The sequence below is a fragment of the Agelaius tricolor genome, unplaced genomic scaffold (genome assembly GCF_023055355.1).
Source record: "Agelaius tricolor isolate 1412-34295 unplaced genomic scaffold, bAgeTri1.0.p SCAF_1, whole genome shotgun sequence".
Lineage (NCBI taxonomy): Eukaryota > Metazoa > Chordata > Aves > Passeriformes > Icteridae > Agelaius > Agelaius tricolor.
In genome coordinates this window covers 7667436-7689864 of record NW_027269261.1, presented here as the reverse complement: position 1 = coordinate 7689864, position 22429 = coordinate 7667436, and the positions used below count along the sequence as shown (strand labels likewise).

At 39.9% G+C, this 22429-nt stretch overlaps 1 protein-coding gene across 7 annotated transcripts in view; it reads right to left on the bottom strand.

Annotated features, from left to right (window-relative positions):
- The window catches only part of ENAH (ENAH actin regulator), a 93495-nt gene that overhangs the window by 64558 nt on the left and 6508 nt on the right, over positions 1-22429 (bottom strand). The window contains exon 1 of one of the 7 annotated variants that reach the window (XM_071421971.1): positions 16451-16591. The exons of the other annotated variants lie outside the window; for them this stretch is intronic. The gene's annotated coding sequence lies outside the window, so the exon portion shown is untranslated. Of the gene's footprint in view, positions 1-16450; positions 16592-22429 lie in introns of those variants that run through there. 7 annotated transcript variants of the gene reach the window in all.

Genomic DNA, 22429 nt, shown 5'->3' with positions numbered 1-22429 from the left:
ATTTGACACTTGTTTTTGAACACCAGGTTGGCACTGACATGAGCGTAGGGCAGGTTGGATGGGGCTCTGAGCAATCTGGCCTAGTGGAAAGTGTCAGGGGTTGGAACCAGGTGATGTTTTTCACAAAACTGAGACAAAATAGGAAGCAAAACCAAGCAGGGGGGACTTGGGGTTCCTATTACCAGCCAGACTGAACAAAGCTGCAGAAAGGCTGCTCCAGTCTGAAGGAGAAAAGAAACCCCAGCAAACTGGTTAGCCACCCCAGCAGCACAATGCTCTGAATTAGCCAAAGCTCTGGTTTGGTTCAGAAACTTTTATTCCAGGCACCTAAGGCTGCCAGCAACCTAGGCAGCCTAATCAAAGCCAGGCCTTGTCAGAAGCAGTAGTTTGGATGTCAGTAGCTGTTTTCCTTATGGTTCTGGGTCAGACCTACAGCAGCACTCGCACTCAAAGCAGGACAGAGGTTATTTAAATCCAGCTATGGCAACACATCTCCCTCCACCAGCTGGGGCATCAGGCAGTGTTTTTTAACAGCTAATATCTGCTAAATTAGGTGGACACACAGAGAAGTCCACAGGAGCAAGACTTCTCAAAAAAATAACCCAAATCCAACACAAAAGCACAGGCATTTTGAAGAAATATTCAAATGAAAAATACAATAACAAGCAGCAGCATGCAGCCTTACCTCTTCCTGCCTAACAATGGTCAGAAAAGTAGCCAACACAATATAAGGGAGCATTCAAAGCAAATTGGAAAGTCTGGGAACAGAGCAAATGCTGCTCACAATTGCTCACAAAACACAGCATACAGTGGGACCCACCATGAGCACCTGTGTTTCCTTCACCTCAACAGCTAAAGAAACAATTAGAAAAAGCCTTCAAAGAGGTAAAGCAGCACCCTGAAACACCTAAAAATACTGTTGCATCACATAAAGACATTCAGTTTATGGAACAGCCTCATGAAAAAACATGCATGTCTTTTATAGTGCAGTGTAAGCCCATAGGGAACGCTTTTATACTATTTTTTTTTAAAGATAAATAATTGTACTAAGTACAGATGTATCAAGCAATTTCTCCACCTCCATTAAGTAACCAACATTGACACTGCAAGATCTGGTGATATTAACAATGGCTTGGCCAAAACAATCCAAATAGTATTATTATGCCAAGAGCAGAGGCTTCCTGTTGAGAGGCAAATCCACCTCCAAGTATGAAAAACATGCTCATAAAAACTAAGATTCCCAGTTACCTGTGAATGTCAGATTTACCACACTATAACCTTTTCTGTGACAAATCCATTGATGAGTAGGTTGTCATGAAATAGTGTATGGGAGGGGGAAAATAAAAGCTGTAGCTCCTAGTGGTCATTTGGGAACTATTTGTAACAATCTGGTTCAGGTAATGTGGGCACAAACAAGACTACAGGGGAAGTACCACCACTTTCCTGCCTGCAAGGACAAAAGATCACACAGAAGTGACAGGCACTGCCTTCCATCATCAGCCAACTTGTTTAGGGCAGGGGGAAGCACTGCATGCTAAGTATATGGTATTGACATCTATCCATATAATGTAAAATCTAAAGCATAAAGAGGAAGTAACTTCAGTTTGCTTTCTACAAACATGAGCACAAAGCAGCACACTTTGGGCTAGAGCAGACACACAAACTGGGAAAACACTTGGCAAGGCAGAAGTGCATCAAAAAAAGACATGGGAGTCACAAGGTTACAAAATAAAAGAGTAAAACATTCCACACAGAGGGAAAAAAACCTGAGGATGCACTAATAACATCCTCTATAAACAAGAAAAACAGGAAAATTCCTCTAACAGTAACAGCAGTGAAATACTAGAACAGACTATGAAGAAATATTGTGAAATCTCATGGAAGAGCCTGAGAAAGTTACACATATCAGGATAGGTGTATTGGATTCTTTCTTTCCAAGGTGCTATTTTTGGAGCATCCCTGTGCACAGGCAGCCCTTGACCTCAGAGCCAGCAGGCAGAAGGTGCCAGCCCCCCTTTCTGAGCCCATCACAGGAACCCCTCCAGGCAGTGATGCAATTCCACAGGGATCCAGCCCAGGTGAGCCCTGGCACAGGAGAGACCAGCGGTGGCAGAGCAAGGTCAGGATCCAGCAGCAGAGTTACAAAATGTATTGCAGCACTCAGGTGCTGGTTTGAGGGCTCCCAGAGCAGCAGGAGGCTGTCTCAGAAGGCACAGAGGAAGAATCAATCAGCCAAATGTATCTGGCTCAGGTGCTCCCTGGCCATGGCTCTGCTCCCATGTCTGAGAAACACCCAAGGAGCATGCATAACTTCATTAGGATCCAAAGCTACAGCTCAATTTGCAATTATGGCACCAGCTGGTGGCCCAAAGCACCGTGCTGTGTCATTTGAGCCTCTCAATGTCTGTGACAGTAAAAAAAAACCCCAATGCTTACAGCATCCCAACTTCCTTTAACATTCCAGAGACAAAGCTACATGTAGGAAATCAACTGAGCAAGGATCTAAACACTCACTTCTCGTGGTTTAGGAAATGAGAAGTCTTGCCTGAATTCAGAATGTCTCATCAACATAAGTGAGACGCAGCTCAGCAGTGTTCTTACTGTTTTTTCTCACACTTCTCCAAGTGATTTTTTATTTTGACTTATCTGCCCAGGATAAACAGTCCCTCAAATGCAGCACTGTCTAGAAATGATGCTGGTAAATTATGAGCAGGCATCTGATTAATTCAGAGTCCCAGGGTAACAGATTACAGAACAAACTCTTCATGGTTAGAGCAGAACGTTCTGCCTCCTTACACGTGTGACTTCACAACACACAGAGACTTTCAGGTTGCTGACAAAGGAATACACAACCCCTCCCCACCAAAAAAAAAAGAGGGCAGTGCTTGCATAATAATGATTCTAACTCAGTGTTTCCCATCCACTGGCAGAGACACTAAATGGTCTGTTTTCAAGCTCAAAAAGCACTATTTTTCCTAAATATTTCAGACAATATGAAATATTTAGGAAATATTTCACATTTCCTATGAAAACAAAATAGGAAATTTGTCTCCATATAAGAGACAAATATTCCAAGTTTCAAATATTACACATGGTAGCACATGCAGAGATAATTTTTTGGGTAGGGGGGAAGAAACAAAACAGAAGTTCTTCCCTTACCATCATAGGAGGCATTTACTATTCTGAGAACCAGAAACTTGGTCCTCATAAACAATGAGGGACTGTGAAAAGTAAGGCTGAATAATCAACATCAAGTGTTATCTATTTTTATCATTTCTGGAACCCATTAACCTTTAGCAATAATATTCCTTAAGATGAAACAAAATGAAACTAATGAATCCCTAAATGAAACCAAATTAATCCCTAAACAGTCTAGAAACAGACTCCTGGTTACAGTTCCCAACATTTTTTAATATAGTAAAATAATAATTTTGGTTTTAGTATTATTCTGTTTAAGTTTCAGTGGTTTCAATTATTAAGGTGCCTGGTGAAACTCATTCCACTGTGGTTACCCAAATGGTATTTGTTCCAGCTGATAAGAATATGCAAATTTTTTGGTCAAACAGTCTGGATCTTTATCTGCTTCTTTTAAAAATTCTGGATCACAGATGGTTCTAACAAAGTCCTGAGTTCTCTCCATGTATTGTACATCAAGAACTTTGTGTAGCTTTGCTGTCTGGAGCATCTCCCTTCTGAGGAAAGGCAGAGGGAGCTGGACCTGTCCAGCCCTGAGAAGAGACAACACAGAGGGGCTGTCAATGTCATCCATGTCTCACTATCTGAGGGAGGGAGGGTGCCAGGAGGAAGGATCCAGGCTCTTCTCAGTGATGCCAGGCAACAGCACAAGAGGCAGAAACTCATGCACAGAAGTTTCACCTGAATATGAGAAAACACTTCTGTGTTTCAGTCTCACTTCTCCTGCAGTGCCTGAGCACTGGAACAGGCTGTCCAGAGAGGTTGTGAAGGTGTCCCCTTCACTGGGGACACACAAGAGCCATGTGGACACAATCCTGTGCCATCATGTGTGCTCTGGGCTGACCCAGCTTGAGCAGGGAGCTTGGACCAATGACCCAGTGTGGTTCCCTCTGACCTGAGCCATGCTGTGAAAACATTCTGTGGCATCGAGGTTGTTCTAGAAACCCAAGGATGACACAAACACCTGCAAGTGCCTGGTAATTCCAACTATGTGAATTTGTGGCTGTTCACCACCTGCAGACATGCATTAGCTTCTCAGATGCTGCAGTCCACATTTAAGCCTCATTTAACTTCCATTATCAACCACTTCAGATGTTTATCCTCCAGCTGCTACTACTTCTGCCAGAGCATTAAGTGACAACAAATGGCCAAGCTGTCCATCTCACCAATGTCCCTGAGAAACTTGGTATCAGCTCTCCTGTGTCATTCTAGTGTCTGGATAAATTCTAACACCTTGGGACAACTCTGATAATTAGATTCAAACAACCTGACCACTGAAGGCTGAATAACTATTAAAACACTCTTCCTGAAAAGAGAGCTTGAGAATTCTGGGCTTGTGCTATTTGGTGTTGGTTCTGAAAGCAGATTTTGCTCTCTAAAGGTCCAGCCCCTATGAGTGGTCCTTCATGCCAGGTACATAAATACATATAAAGAGTGAAGAGGAGATGTTGACCCTTCTCTCCGCTTTTTTGTAACAGATTGGTCTGAATCTGTCTGCAGAAAACCAGAGAAGAAAATTGTGTAGGAAAGTTTGCATGGATGTTCTCTGTGTTAGAATCAGGTCGGTGCTATCCATGCTCCCCTTTCATATACAAAGTGGCATTTTTAGAAATACTGGCTAAAGGAAGCTTAGAATTAAAACTTGCACATATCAGCAAATTTGTATTTTTGAAAGTCTTGACTTCAGCATATATGGAGGTTATATTTTTAACAAACTGCATTAAAAAAAAACCTGTCAGACGGTACACAAGGTCTGTTTGCAGAATGACTGCACAAATTCCTGCTCTGTGCGTGCCATTTGACTCAAAGTGCAATCCCAAAGACAACAGGTCTCTGTTTTTCACATACCAATTGTTGGCTTGAATCAGTGAATTCATTGTCTGAGCCTGCATGACCACAGCCATAGTGTAATTTAAATAAAGTTCTCGTTCCCCAAACTTTTACAAGTGCTTTGAATAGTTCTTGGTATCATAACATCACTGATTACTCTAAAGCAGCCTCCACTCTTGAAAACTATACAACTTGATGAGGAAACAAAAACCAACCTACAGAGCCTCACATGCTTGATTCTAAGGCCTTTTAAAAGAGCTTTGCATCAAGTCCTACACCTTAAGAGACCTGCACTGGGTTTGTGAAGGTTCTTTAGGACCAGAAGGCAAAGCACTGACTTCTCCCCCTGTCCCACATCTCAGGTGGTGCCTGCAGAAACAGTGGCTTGCTGCAGAGCCTGCAGGGCCCCTCCTGGCAGCCAGGTAACACCAGGGTGTGGCACTTGGTGGCACAGCAGCCAGGACAAAAAGCTCCCTCCAGATCCTTCTCCAGTGGATAACAACCCTGCAGGATGCTCACCAAGGAGAGCTGCAATACACCAGCCCTTCCTCTGCAGAGAAAGCCACAGCATTATTGAATTATTATTGAATTATTATTGAATTAATACATCCTTTTAGTATTAAGTGCTGGATTCTAAGTTGAATTTACTTGATGCAGCCTAGATTTAACTCACTCAAAATCTCTATGCTTACCTTCAGCTAACAATCCCATGCCATCATTTTCATTGGAAAAAAAAATCTTTATTGCTGCTTAACGCTTTTTGTTCAGTTCCTTTGCTGTACACGCGGTGTAGAATCCCAACAGCCAAAAATGCTGTTCTTTGCAAAAATTTATGCTGCAACAACAGCCAGAATCATGTCTAACCTTCATTAATATTCAGTTCTGGGTACTCCAGTGATAAAACTTAAACCAAGTGATTCAGTTATAATAGCAAGTACCTCTAGACAACATTTCATTATCAATTTGCTGTCACTGCAATTTGAGTAGGAATCCAAGTTTATTGCAGTATTTTTGGATTTTAATCTAGGTTCTAGTATTATTCACCTATGAAAGCAATTAGCAGAAAAAATACTCATTTATTAAATGGCCCCAAACAAACAGTGAACACCTTTTCAGTCAAGAGTTCCATTTCCCAAGACAAAAAAAAAGGGCATGTGAAAAAAAGCTATGTTTAAAACACCTAAGCACACTCTGATTTTTGCAGCTAGCCATCAGCAACAATACTGCAGAGAAACTAAACAGCTAAACACAAAGTTGGGTCTCTTAATTGGATCAGAGAGGTAATGAATTAAGTTCACAACTGCTTTTAAAGGAAACACAAGACAGAGGTTTTCTGTACCAAAAAGAGTTATCCACCTTAAAATGGGAGCTCAGTGTAAGTTATTTGTAAAGGCAACTCACTGTGGTCAGCAAATATCCTCACTAGGTGCTACCCCTCTGTGATTCTAAGAGACAAGTAAGGCCTTTCCTGCATCATTCACTGCTCCATTTTACAGTCCAGAAGAACCTAATTTGGCCTAAATTTAAATTACATAACCTCCACTCCTTTCAATGGGAGCTTTACAACCGTAAATAAAGACAGCTTTTGGTCCTGACATGGAAACATCATTGAATTTTGAATTAACTAGAACACAAGCACATTTTCTTATACACAGCTACATTCTCTTTACAGCCAGCATCTAACAGACAAAAAAATAAGAATTCTGCTGTAGCTACCTGCACCTTCTGAGTGCACACTACCTGTGAAGGTTTTAAACAGCATTTCAGATTCCCCACAACAAATCAGGAACTCATCAGTTTCTTGCCTGTACTTCAACACTAGATTGTTAACCTCTTCAATATCTAAAGCCCACAAAATTTCCACTTTCCATCACTGAAAAATTACTCCTACTCCTGTTTATTGCAAGCAAGGATATAAGAGAAATCAAGCTCAAAACCTTCATTAGTGTCAGATTAAGACTTAAAACATCCAGAAATGCTGTGAGAAAATTCCTGGAGCAATCCTAACATTCACAATACACAGACTATGCCAATCCACACATATCAGCAGCATGAATGCAATGGCCAGCATACAACTTAAAAGAGGAGTAAATTCAAGCATTTCACCAGATTTTAACCATATCATAGATGCTGGGGTTTTTTTCCAGTCAGTATTTCTCTTACACTGAAAAGCTTCTATCAAAGTCACAGTATACAGAGTGATGCCACTAGAACTATCTTCTGAGGTCACCATGCTTCCATTTTACAACTCTCATGTCAAGGAGATGAAGGGAAGGCAGGTTAAAGAGCCAACCAATACTACTACACCATAAAAATCTACTGACTTTTCTCCTGACAAACAATGGTCCTGTGAATTTAAAGTTTAAGGTCTTGCAACTCACATTCCTGCATTACAGGTTCTAAGCTTAAAATTTTAACATTCCTCTGTGTCACAGGATTTCTATTCAGTTTTCTGTGCTTTGCTCTAAACACAGCTACCTAGGGACAGCTAGAAAAAGAAAAAGGGGGGGAGGAAAAAGAAAAACAAGCAAAACTGACCTGTAATCTGAATAATGAACCAGGTACAGCAGCAGGACAGTGACCTGGTGCAAGGAATAGCTGCAGGAAAGCCCTGTTCTTGCTCAGTGCAAATCATACACAGGAGCTGTGCAAGTTTCAGGCTCTTCCCTCCAGCCATAAAAATTACGCAATGTGCGCTGCCTCTGTGCTAGACACACAAAGAACACTTTTATAGAAACTGTGCCATAAAAATATTACAGACTGCTAGAGCAATCACCAAAGGAACCTGTCAAAAATTGTCAAAATGTTTAGAAAGATCTTCCCTTACTAGTGCAGACCTTTATTTGCTAAAAGGAATAAACTGGAAGGTGCTGTTTGGATACTCTGAACTCCTTCATCTGCACATCCACTTAATCCACAGTGAGGAAAATTAACAATGCCCTTTTGGTTTTAGGAGCAACATGATTGCTCCTCCTTTTCATTTTACTTGCAAAGAAATATATTCACTGTATTGTACACCATAGACCAGGCTGCTTAAAAGAAGCAGAACTCACAATGACAGGGCAAAGGGAAGGAGTTGCAAATCTGAACTTCTGATTTGACTTCACCTAAATAAATCTCTACCACCCTAAAGGTTAAAAAGTTACATACAAAGATAGCGAATTTCTGGACTTTGTTGCTACAGGAAGTTATGGAGAGAGATAAGATCGGCAAGCTACAAAGGAATTTAGAGGAATTCATGGGTAACAGGTTCTTTAAAAAGAATAATAAAAGGAATCCATAGGCATGTTCCAAAACACCTCAAAACAGACAATGGGTTCTAGGGTGCTGGCAGAGGGAGAGGAAAAGAGATCCCCACGGGGCTGCTGGCAATTTCTGCCAAGCAGCTTCTCCTGTTGCTGCTCTCCAGGATGGTGCATGGGACTGCACTGAGCAGTGCTCTGCCCCAGCACAGCACCTCTCCCATTTCTAATATTAAAATTCTAATATTAAAATTATGCTATTCTAATATGTGCTATTCTAATATTAAAATCTCTGGAGTTCACACAAAGCCTAACTCCCTCCGCAGGCAGGGGATCACAGAACGCTGGTATCTGTCTTGTTTAAATTACACATCCTGTTTTCTTCATCTTGTTATCAAGGCAGTTAAATCTAAGATAGGAAGCAAAGTCTTTTAGATAAAAAGCCATTTGCTATTGTTTTAAGTAGTCAGAAGGAAGTCCCAGTTTAAATAAACAGCCACTCTGCCAAGGGATCACCACTGGGGAAATGCTGACAAGCTTTCTTTTTTAATCTGATATTAATTTTAGATGTAACAGCTTTCAAACCTATTTGCATTATTTCATAAGTAATCTACTGCTACACTACTTTTGATAAATTTTTATCTATTATCTCATAACAAACCAATCAACCTAAATCCAGTCCCTACAAGCCCTGTTCTCTGGTTATCAGGTAACTCCAGAAAAGCACTGCCCCTCTAAGAACAGGCTGTCAGATGGAAGGAATTCAGAAAGCACAATGCAGAATAAGACTGAATCTGAGACAACTAACAGATCTGTGAACAAACTGTGAGGAGTTCAACACCCAAATTTTATGCTGAAGAGAAAATAAAAGAAAAAAAGAGATGATGTCAGCAGCAAAGGAGCACATGTTTGTGTGCTAGTGGGGCTGGTGTGTTTACAGGCAAGATGTGCCAATGTTGCCCTCATTACTATCACACACACAGTGTTTAATCTCTGTGGTAAGGAATTATCCAGGAAAAGAGCTTAGACTTCCAAGAGACACTAAACCCAACAGGAAAGCTGAACACAGTGAACTTCACAGGCTTGCAGGGAGACACTGCCTGCAGTCCTCTGAAGAATTTTAAAGCCATCCCAACTACCTAAGTTATGATCTCCCACATCTCAGCTACTAAAAGGATGGGAAGTTGGCCAACCCTATCACCTTTAACTACTCCAGACTGATACAGCAGCAGTGTCTGGCCAGAGCTGCTGCAGTGTCAAAAGAGAAAAACAACTCCAGCTCCTGCTTCAGCTGGAGAGCTAACAATAGATGCAGTGCATTCCACAGATCAAATAGAGCTGCAAATAATCCCAGCATTTTTTGCCATGGTCACAGGGAGAAAGAACACAGGCTGTCAATGAAGTTCTCCCCAAAGTGGGGAAATACTGGGGGAAGTCTTGGGGCTTCTGTGGCCACTTATTTTAAAATGGCTTTTTATACTATTATCTCTGAAGATGAGCAAATAGATTCTAAAGTGGTTTGAGCTGGCCAAGCCTTGCCTAAACCACAGAGCAAGACATTCTAAAGCTAGGAAACAAAAATTCTCATTTTTAGACAAAGACCTGTTTTGCAAACCAGGCATATAAAAGATCTTTTAAAATGCAAAATAAATTTAATATTGATGTTTCAGTTGCAGTTTGCCCAGTTAGTCAAAATCACAGAAAAAAAACCACTAAAGATCTCTAGAGGAATAAAATGTTTTAAGAATTATTTTATTTAACATTAGAAAAATTGTTCCATTAACTTCAGAATTTTTAGGAAAAGAATGGCAAAAAAGCAGATAACTGTTTTTTCAGACAAAAATTCTGCTTCTAATTTCTACAAAGCTTGCAATGAAATACAATTTTAGCAAGTGCTAGGCATCACTCATCAGCACTTAGTGAAGCTCAGACAAAGCAGTGATCAGGTAACCCTTCATAACAACATTTATTTTGACCAAGCAGAATTAAATTCCAAAACCTTGAGCTAAGTTATTGGTAAAACACCAAAAAACAAGGAGGATGGCTAAATGCCTTACACAAGCTTGTAAAACACCACTACAAATCAAGTCCTCTTCATCCTATTACATTTTTTGGTAGCAGCTCCACAACTGCTGGGCTCTAAAGATGTGGATGCTCTGCTGCTCATCCCATCAAGAGGTACCTGCAACCCTACAGCAATCACCTGGAAAGCATCCTTGGCAGAAAGCTGACAGAAAGGCACTCTCTGCCAAATGAACATTTGTTTCATTAAGAATACCACTGAGAGAGGTTTAAAATGCAAGCATCTATTTCATCTATTTCAGGTTTTCACTTGTGCCTTTGCTGGCCCCAGTGGTGAAGAGGGGAGCAAAAGGCAGTGCTTGTTTTTGGAAGGCATGTGATAATCCTGATAGGAAAAATGGCCACTTACCTCAGCCTCTGGATTTTACTTAGAACAGTAATTTTAAATAAACAGTAATTAAAAAAACAAAAGAAAAAAAAAAAAAAGAAAAATAAAATTAAAAAAAAAAAAAAAAACACAAAAAAACCCCAAAAAAACCCCAAAAACAAAAACAAACCCCCACAAACCAGTTAAGTTCTCTCTGTACATGGAATTTGCTGGATAAAAGGATGGGCATTCTCCCCATTCCCACTCCTCTTCTGATTTCTTTTCCCATACTTTCTATGAAGCTTTTTAAACCTAACATCCAATAGGGAGACAAGCAGCTTGAAGTTACTCACTTCAGCCTGAAGATACTCAGCAGTGTACAGGAGATGAAAGGAATTCCATGGAAAGACCATAACTACAAATAGCAGCTTGTTGCAACACAAAAGGAAAGTAAAATGCAAAGGTTCTCATGTTTTCAAGCTGTTTTGCAGACACGAGTGGTGATACTGTTTTTAATAAAAATTCAAATCGTTTCAAATAGAAGTAAATAATCCATGATTACCAGTTTAAAAGCTTATCCCCTAAGTGTACCAAGCAGCTACACAGAAAATGAGTATTTGATAACCCAGTCTAGCAGTATTTCCAACACTTCCAGACAATTATGAAACACAAATAAGCTGTGTACAAAGGAGATAAACCACCTGCCTCTTCAACTAGTATTTTTGCTAGGTGCACAAGCCAGGAGTATTGCTAATTACATCTCAGCAAAATTACCCCTCATAGCACAAAGCTTCTTCAAGCACTGGTTTATTTTCAATTAAAACATTTTGTTTTAAAAAATGATTATACTTACAAAAGTTATACTGTAGAAGAACATACTATAAATCACAAAACACTCTCTCATGCATTAGACTTCCTTAAAGGTTTCTAAACTATGCAGATCCATTTTATGACAATATTCTCATTCTGATGAAGACATGGAATTTCTGCTGAAAGTCAGAGCAAATTTAAGATTCAGTAGAGAGCAAATATAAGATTCTGCTACAATCTACTGCAGCAAACAACAGCCTGGGCCAGACTGAAAGGATTTTAATCAGGTGCCTGCAACACACTGGTAGCACAGTAAGGGAATGAAATCTGAAGCACGGTGCAGTTGTGTAACTACAGCAAGAAGAGTTTATGGTAAAAAGAGGGTTATTCCTGCAAAACCAACCTCCTCCACTCTTTCAGCCTGTCAGCAGCAGGTTGTAGCCCAACATTTTACCCCAAAAGCTGCTCCACCCTGCTTGGATCCCAGGCAGGTAATCCTTCACAAAGGAGCATTACCAGGGGAGCTCACACCACTCTCACTCTTCATGCTTCAGTCTTTTCCCTGCAGTACTGTCAGAGATACCAGCAACAGATTGCTCCACACTGCTTTTTACAAAGCTCAACTTCTCAAATGTGCAAAAATTTGCAAGCTACAACCATGACTGATGACTTTTTTTTTGTTTTGTATATTTTGTGTCTGCATTTACTATGTACCTTCTCCCCATGAGCAAAACCTGAATGTCACAGCTACGAGCCTCAGTTTTCAGGAGGCTGCAGTTGTTTGGCTTGCACTGAACAGATACAGCTCCAAGCTGTGAAATTCAGCAACATTTTCCAGGAAACTACTACATTTCAGCTGGTGCTCAGAGGCTCAGCCCATGGAGGGATGTCAGTCATGTTTGCAGAAGCCCATGGCCCAGAGTTACATCCAGAGCAGATGTGAGGTTTTGGATGGGGAAGTAGGCAGGCTGTCATGTCCATAAAGTGCCTATATTTAACTTCAATCACAAGAAAAACACCAGCACAAACTATTAGTAAAAACCTGCTAAAAGGTAACAATTGCATCTCCAATCCCACTTATGAACTAATGATGTCAAATAAGTTGAATTTCCTCCACTTCTTCTGGAGTTCTACAGGAATTAGCACAGAGGGCAGATGCTGTCAAATGACTTTGTTCTTGACAGCATTCACAGGGCATTTTTGTAAGAGATGTATGCACAAAATTACTGTAAGGAGAGCAGAAAGGAGATCTGAAAACCTTATTCAGACATCAGATACTCCACTCAGAGGAAATGTATCAAGTGCAGCTTTGCTGCAGCAGAACCATGAAGAGATGGAAGAGTATTCTTGCTATCAGAGAGGACAGGAGCCCAGAAGATGCAAGCAGGGTAAGAATTCTGACTAATATTGGCACACTGGAAGAGTGACAGAAAAAACAAGTTCAGGTCTATGTTTAGATACATGCCAGTGAACAGATGCAAATCAGGATGTGACAGAGGGGACAACAATCAGCCTTAGCTTCCAAATGAGGTGGACCAAGTGGAGAGTAACAACTGGCAGGAGGTCTTAAAAACAGACCACAATGAGAAATTAATGAAATTGGTGAGCTCAATCTTCAAAAAACTCAGGAGAAACACAAAGCCTCCCATACACTAGAGTAGCTTCAGAGAGAATAAGCTGGTCTGTACTATCCATGGTTAGTGAGCATGGAAGCATTAATACACAGAAGGGAGATTTAAAAAATGTAGTGAGACAAAACCTCCAATCATAATTCAGAATGGGAAAAAGTTTCACAATAGAGGTGATACCATATTAGATTAAAGATATATTTAAATAAGGTGCCCAAACTGCAACCTACAGACCAGAGCCTGCAGGAAAAATCTGTCTGCCTGGATGGTCTCTGGCATCATTTTTCTCTGCAGCCTCCAAAGATTTAGGCAGAGAACGTGTACAGATATTTTGCAAAGCTGTCCCTTGCTGCTCAGAGGGTACCACAACACCTCCTTCCTTAATAACCAGGCCAACATCTGCCACGTAGCCAAAACTCACAACAGTGACCCATCTCATCATTTCCTGTAGGTGCACTCCAGTTATCTGAAAGGAGTCACTGAAATGGACTGCCCCAGTCAGGTGAACATCATCCATCTTTTATCTGTATGGCAAAGGGGAGATCAATTTAATCCAATCCAAAGCACCTTCAGACAAAGCCACCAGGTCTCACCTACACAAAGCTCTAGGACAGTGAACAAAATGTTCCAGTCCTGTCTTAAAAGCTGATGGATAACTATTGATGGATGCTAATTGGCTGAAGTTAGCAATTCTGATTAAGCTCAGTACAAGGAGAGCACAGATCCCTGGAGTTTGGGTTCCTGGCAATGACACCTTGCTGTGATCACACTTTGTTTCCTTCATGGGCATGCTCTGCTGACAGGACAAGAACTCCCAAGAGTTACAGTGATTTTAGGCAACACAATCTGCTCCAAATCTAGCTGCCTTTCAAATATCATGGCACATTATATTTGGCCTATTATTTCCATTTTTAAAGAACATAAAAAACTACACTGGATTCCGGTTTAAAAATAAACTCCAAAGTTTAAAAAAAGTACAGGAGTTAAGAGCACTGCAAAGTTCTGGTTGCTTATATATGAAGGAAGGAGTGACTTGCAGTTGTAAAACCATTAAAAAGTCTTAGTTACATACTTACTCCTCTCACCCCTCCTACCTTTTTTCTCAGACTGCCTCTGACTTTGGATAGATGAACTGAGGAGTAAACGAACAGCTAGTAGGTTTCTTCATTATTCAATGTGTAGTGACGTTTTTTGCACATTAATCAAAACTTGTTCTGAATACCAAATTCAGAAGTTATTCACAGTTTAAGCACAGTGTCATAAAATATAGCATTTAAGAGCTGCAAACTTGAGCATAGCTTCTTTTTAAGAAATTAGCAAAAGTTGGAAAGTAAAAGAGACATAGACAAAAAGTTGTTTCCTCCATGGGAGGGCTGAAGCACAACAGCTGGTGCACCCAGCCTCCTGATATTGCTCATTTAATCCAAGATGATCTAGGAGCCTTTGTCTTCAGTGGCCATCTAAGATTCTCTCTGCTTTGAAGGACTAAGGTAGATGCTGAATAATTTAATGTTTTGACAGATCAGGCCCACAGTCTTAAGTTAGTCAGTAAGAAAACAAGCTGGGACACAGCTAATGAACACCCCTGACAACTCTCAAGCAGCACCAAAGGACAGAAATTCTTTGAAAAATAAGAAGCAGTCAGTGCTTGCAGAAAACACCGAGTCCATGAAATCATCTTACCTTCAAGCAATTCCCTATCTCATTCATTAGAGACTTTCCAACCTCTGCAACAGAGAAAGGCAGACTAAAAAACAAACAAACAAAACAAAGCAGGCTTCAAACCCCCATCTATTTCTAGCTGCAAACCAGAATCCAGGCTCTATTGTAGGGTAGGAAAAAAATAGCATAAAATCATCCACATGCTCCAACATCCTTTCTGAGGTAATTCTGCATCTGGTGTATGCATGCAGGTATTAATCAATGACCAAGAACTAGCAGGGTAGTGGCACTGCTCACATATACACAAAGGTTGAATTGATTTCTTTTCAACAGCCAAACAGAACTTTGGACCTCTGGTATCAGACCTACAAGATTTGTCCCAGCTTAATTTCAGTTTGGGGGGAAGATGATGGACAGGAAAAGCTGACTGCTTTGTCATAGCCCTATTATAGCAGCATAGCACCTGAACCTAACTTTTAAATGCTCTTTGTTCTATAATCAGAGTGTTTCCAGAACATCCACTTTCTACTCTGAGTTCCTTTAGGATTTACCTAAGCTACCTGCCAGCACACTACTTAAAACTCACAGCTCAAATTTCTCACCTTCCTGGGTATATTCTACAACTTCTCCATCTACACACTAAAATAAGTTCATTTCATTAAAATTACAAATTAAAATATTATTTTCACAATTAAATTTCATTCTGCCTCCTGTCTCAAGAAGTGGAGACATTTTTACAAATTCCTAATATTCCATTTTTACAAATTCCTACTGTTTCCTGTGCCAAAAGATAGAACTAAAACAAGCCATCACAGCATTGAAAGTCACAAGCAGTTTTCTCATTCTCACCAAACAGTTGTGCAACAGAAGCAGAGATCCCTCTTTCCAAACAGAAAGCAAAAAGGCCCCAAGCATCCCCATCCATGTATGTAAATCATTTCTGTGACAGAGCTCAGGTTTGATCTCACCAAATGCCCCAAGAATTTTTTTAGGTTGCATCAAGCTCTCTTTGTGTACACCAATGTTTTTCATTGGGCCTTCCTGAGAACAGGCACACAACTCCCTGGCACTGAGGTCTGAATTAAGCATCAGACTACCAGAAAGGCATTTGTGCTACTAAAGGCTGCTTGCTCAATGATGCTTTATAGATTAGAGACACCCCCTTGGCAAAACGAGCAAGAGAACAGTACTGAGAGGTGTTTTGAATCTTTTCCTAGCTTTACTTCAACTCTTCCTTTTGGTTTCTGCTTTATTAAGAAGCTACACATAAGTACATTTACTATAGTATTTTTTTAAAGAAAAGCTACTTTCCAATCTGCTTCAGATTTAAAGAGATGTTAGACAGTTCTAAGAGCAAGAAAGTGACAGTATTTGACCTGCTAATTTAAATATCTACCTTAATTTCAGCTTCGATTTTGTGGATTGTCCTTCAAAACCCACAGGAAAATTCAGAAAACTGACTAAAATAAGATGATTCCATAGTATAAACATCATGCCTGAGACACAAAAATGCATATGTTACAAACCCACAGTATTACAAATCCTCAGCTTCCCAGTTTCTCTATTTCAGACATCTATACTGCTTGACAGATTTTGAAGCAAAGATCAAATTATCATCCTCCTAGATTTCAAATATTACTTTTGCCTTGTTTTCCACTACAGAAGACTAACTAGATTATAAAATAATGCCTTACCAGATGTTGTCATTTGTCCATTACTTAATTACTGCTTCCAGAGCCACAGAGGGTAATTTTCCCAAACACGCTCTAAACATTTATTCCAGAATCCATTGAAAGCAAATGTGCAGAATTCAGATGCTGAGACTGGTTGGGTTTAGCACTGGAGGGAATGGGGAGCAAGGCAGAGGAGGTATGAACATATTCAAATATTAACATGAAATCTAATAATTAAAAATTAACCAGATATTTTCATTTAAAGATTCAGATGATGCCATCTGCATCACGTATAAAGGTCTTCACAATTCACAGCCCAATCATCTTTCTCCCGTGTAACAAATTTCTCCCTTTTGAAGTGCTAACGTGTTGCTTGGCAATGCCATCCCACCTCGGGGAAGATAACCAGCAGCCCTTTTTTGTGTGCCTGGAAGGCTGATTGTGTTGCACAGGTGTCCCATCCATGCAAACAAAGAGAGGCTCTGCAAGTGCACTGACGTCACTGCAGCCCCAGAATAGCAGCTCCAGTACACATTTCATACTCCAGTGCTACAGGAAACCAGAACCATCCCCTCCTGCTCAAGTATAAAATGAACGGGCACAGATATGTGCTGGGAATACCAATTTAATATATCCTGTACTAAGTGACATTCTGTTTGTTGCATAGCAACAGGAATCTACTGCAGAAAAACAATATGGAACTTTTTTTTTTTATTTTCCCCCCACTTGCCAAGCTACAATTAACCCCAGTCTTCCTGAGAAACAGAATATCCACAGCATAAACATTACCTTTGTCACCAGTCCACCAAAGATGCCATCTCCAGCATTTACTCTGTTCTGTATTAAAATGATTTTGTGCATTTGAGTGGCTGGAGGGAAGGGTGCTGCCAAGAGAAAATTCCCTGCTGCAATGCATATGGCCAGCAACATTGTAATTCTTTAATAATGACCAATAAAAAGTTCTTAGATGCACAAAACTGCCATTCTTAAGCATGAAATGCTTTTGTCAATTTACAATATTTCTGTCATGCTATGTAAAAAAAATTAAAGCGCTCAGATTCTGAAAGAAAAGCCTATGGCTTTATTTCCAAATGGTTTTGCTTTGTTTTGTTTGGGGGATTGGTTTTGTCTTACAAAATATAAAAAATGAGCACCTACCCAAACTACTTTGACATTAAAATGCATTTACCTTCAATGTATGCACACTTAAACTCTGTGCCTCTTCATGGGAAGGTTTTTTGTAGGACAGTAAGAATTGCACAAGATTTCCCCACGTTCCCAAAAGAACAAGAAAATTACAATCACTCAAGAGGCTGGGAAATTGATACATTGATACATCATAAATTATATAAAAATATGCAGCAGCAAATTGGAGAGACTACTCTCTCAGGCCTTTGTTTCTTTGCTAGTTCTTTCTTAAACACCCTCCCCATTCCAAGACAAGACCAGGCTAAGCTCACTGAGAGTTACACCCAAAATGCCTGATAAGTTTGGGCTTTGGGGTGAGTTGAGCCCCTAGAGCCACCCCAAGCACAGACACACTCAAGGCCCAGGAGATTAGTTCAACTCAAGATGAAAAAATGTGAGATTTCAAATACATGGATTCAAAATCTGGGGAATGCTGAGACTGGTAACACACAAATCACCCAAGCTGCAAGCATTCCTCACAGTTACATGAACAGTCTCCATATCAAGATTTTCTTTTTATTGTTGGGGCAGGGAGCACTACAAGAGGAGAGGTCTCTTGATTTCCATCCATCTGCCCTAAGAAAAGGAGGCCTGGAAATTCAAGGCAAGATATCCAGAGTACTCAGAATTGGCTTAACAGCACACTCCTCTATCCTGTGGTAACTGGGCATTTCAACAGGGAAAATAAATTCCTACTATTAAGTGTTATTAAGCATTAGTCATGTCTAAAGATGCAACGCAATCCACTTCTATCTGCATCCTACAGATTTACTACACAAAAGTCACACCAGTGACCAAGACTGTGTCTCCACAAAAATAACAGACATGTGCTCTTTAAAAAAGGCATTCCAAGCATCCTTTTCCCCCAATGGTTTCCAGTAGTCAGATGCTTCAAAGGAAAATATATCTTGATGCTTTACATGGAAACAGTGACATTTGAAAAGTATTTTCACAGGTTTACTTTCTGACATTGCTCTCTGCAATGCAATCTCCACTTCCTTTATGCAGACATCATCTTTGTAGAGCAATACAAAAACAAATTGCAGTTTAAATAGATCCTACAGCTGCTAACCTGCTTTCAAGCACCCAATTCCTTAATCTCTGAAATAAGAATTACACCAAATATTGCTATGAGGTCAGACATCAAAACTATGAGCTATCTATAAAAAAATAAACCACACAGTAGCATTTACCTGTATCTGCAACAATCCACAAAGTACAAAGTCTCCACATGATGTCTCCAGATAATTGAGCAACTTTCTGAGGAACTCAGCCTTTGGGTGTGTGAAATTGCCCATGTCCTGCTCCCCACCACTGCAGCAGGTGATCTAATAAAATATATTGCCTCTCCTTATAAAACCTTTGTCATGTTCATAAATTTAGAGCAACACAGCTACAGCAACAGCATTCATAACCTGCAAGGCAACCTTTGTATTTGTCATATGCCATCCATTTGTGGATTTAGCTATTGTTGGAAGCTATGCTCCTGTGACAATTACAGGAGCACAGACCTGTTCTATCAGTGACTAAGAAAGGTACACAAAATAAAAGGAATACCCTTTGGTTTCAAAGTCACCTTTGATAGGATGCCAGAGAAAAAGCCTGAAGCCACCCTATTCCTCCAAACTTTATGAACAGACTACTCAAAGATACAGCCAGAATACAAAATCAAATCCTTGAGTGCAGCAGTCCAGATCTCTTCATCTCACAATTAGATGGAAGGTCAGATGCTAAGTGCAGCAGAAATCATTCTGAGGATAATTCATACATGATGCAGTTAACACAGCTGATCACTAAAGCAAAGGCTACTGGACTCATCACACCACAGTGTGAAACTGGAACAATGGCTCCACCACAATCCTTCAGATTGCAGCATGAGATCCTGAAGATGCAAAATCTTTTTGACTGACTTCTTTTATGCGTTTACTGCTTTAGTCTTCTTCCTCAATCCCAAAGTAAACATTTTCAACCAAAAGCCACTACTGTATTTGCACTCAGTAGCTAAAAACCCAAGGAAACCATTGAAATGGCACAAAACCTCATTGCCAATTACTCCCCAAAACACGTCACACTGATGAAGGCGCTTGACAACTTGTGCTCAACTCCAAACACTTACTACTCAAGTGCTCTCATCATCATCTCCTCATCCTCCTACTCATGATTAGACACAGGTTCCCTGCTAGTTTTCCAAAATGGACCTCTCTTCTCAGCCTTCCCTTGGCGAGAACAGCACTGAGCTGGAAAGTTCAGTCTTCCCTGAGCCCTGGAACAGCAGGCTCCAGCCAAGGGGGAAAAGCACTGACTGTACCAGAGACTAGGGACAGAACTACTGACTCCAGACCAGATTGGTCACATCTGACTGGGAAAGAAGTCCTGTGCTCCAAACACTACTGACTCCAGACCAGATTGGTCACATCTGACTGGGAAAGAAGTCCTGTGCTCCAAACACTACTGACTCCAGACCAGATCGGTCACATCTGACTGGGAAAGAAGTCCTGTGTTCCAAACACTACTGACTCCAGACCAGATTGGTCACATCTGACTGGGAAGGAAGTCCTGTGCTCCAAACACGTTTATTTCATATACATGCATCAGACACCGCCTGCACCGTCCTCCTGTTCTACTCACACTAATGTGATTCTACTAAGTAGATCGGTGTATAACAATAAATTGAAAGATAATATAATCTCTGACCATATTCAGAGATTTCTATCAAAGCAGAAGTATTCTCAAGTAGGAAAAAAAGTACCTCTAAATATATTTTTTTAAAAATAAGTCAGTATTTCTGCTAGAGTAGTACGTATCAAAAAACAAACCATACCTGCTCTTAAGTAGCACATTCAGTGATTAAACTTACATATACAAATGGTAAATTTCAATACTGTTCATTTTGCTAGTGCTGTCACTCACTATTTTGATCCATTATCTCTGCCAAAATTAGGCTCATTTGGATCAGCTTTCAGTGTTTGGTCAGTCTGGCCACACCATCTATTTCAGACAATAGGTAACTATGTTTATTCTGAAGTTGTGAAGTTCATTTACCATCATCCACAGTAGCCAATTGCAGATTTCTAAAAACAGGCTTTGCAAATGCATTCAAGAACACAATACAAGTTTTCTAGGAAAGCTTCACTGTGTACAGTTTTAAATACAAATCCAACAAGATTTAAAAATAAAATCAGTTTTATTAAACTTAGGCTGGGTACTCTCAAAGAAGAGCCAGCATTGTTTAATGGACTAAGGCTTGCCAAATGGATCATACATTTTCCTCAAATACCAACAAGAGTTCAACACAGGAGATATAATAAAAGGTGTACACATCACTATGCACTGTTTATAGAAGACTCTTTTATAGAACCTTTTAAAAGAAAGCAAAGGGCAATGAGATTTCCATAGAACAGGAAAATACAGGGAGAAAACAAGTTTTCAAAATGAGTAGCAGTGTATAGTGTTCATTGTAATGCATTATTGACATGAAAAACATACAGCAGCTAGAAAAGGAAAATTCTTGCTCATCTGGAGCTGGAAGCTTGGAGCCTGAAAAAAGCCACATATCCAACCTAAGTTATTGGAAGAACTAGTCATGATTTTAGGCAGCAATACTGCCAGGTTCTATGCCCAGATTTACTCAGAGCATATGCTTAAGTCACATTTGCAAAGCCAACCAGAAAGCTGAAAGGAACCTAAAACTACCAACCACCTCTTTCCACCAGTGCCAGTAAAAATACCACTAATGCAGCAGTATTGAAAGTTTTGTTGGAAATGCATGAACTACAACAGAGTCTTAAATCATCTTTCCATTTAGTACTTCCATTTTCAGTCCGTACGACAGGAAAAAAAAATGCAACTTAATGGAAATCTCCACAAAATATAATGTTCTAGCAGACATGACCACTTACAAAGACATATGGGTCTACACAACTGAAACAGAAAAGTGTTCACCAGGAGCCAGATGGGACCACAATAAAAATCTACCTAAACTACATGCCCTTCAAAGCATTTCAGTTTAAAAGCTGCTTTCACTGTATGGTAACCAGCAATAAACTGACAGAAGTCAGTTAAACTACATTTAAGGAAACTGCTTTAAGGACACACATAGAGATTTATTTCCTCTAAAAAGAAAATTTAAATTCTTTCTTTACTTGCTATAAAACTGCAACTAATGCATAATATAGGCCTCAGCTGTATCAATGATTACTCTTGCTCTTTTACCATTCTGCTGAATTCCAGGTTTTAAAAGTTCTGTTCTGAACTAGGTACCAAGTATACTTCAGCAAACAACAACCTTGCCTTACCTTCTGTATGGAATTTGCAGTAAGCATAGATCATTTTGTAACCCAGTTCAGGAAACAGAAACTTCAAATTTGTGAAGAAAAGACAATGAAGAACAATTTCAAACAAAACCCTTCCAATTGCATTTGTGCTGCACACTAGAAGTTTAGAGTTATTTCTGGCAGCACACCAGACCAGCAAAGTAACATTTTTGTATCACCCTCTGGAGTGCAATCAGTTTCCACTTCTTTCTCCCATACTTCACCTGGTGTCAGCACCTTTCTTTACCATGATAAAAAAAAAAAGTAAAAACACACAACACCAACTCACACACTTAGCAAAGAAGCAGACTAGTTTTGGACTAAACTGAAATTGTTTTTACTATTCTTCTTTTACATAAAACAGCTTTGCCTGGAGAATTTTCAATATGTGAAACTAAGAGCAGATTATTTCTTTTGCCTGAATATTGAGCCTTTTAATGAGCCTTGCCTAAAGATTACTCACAGAGACAAGAGAGCTGTACTTCAATTCCCCACATTA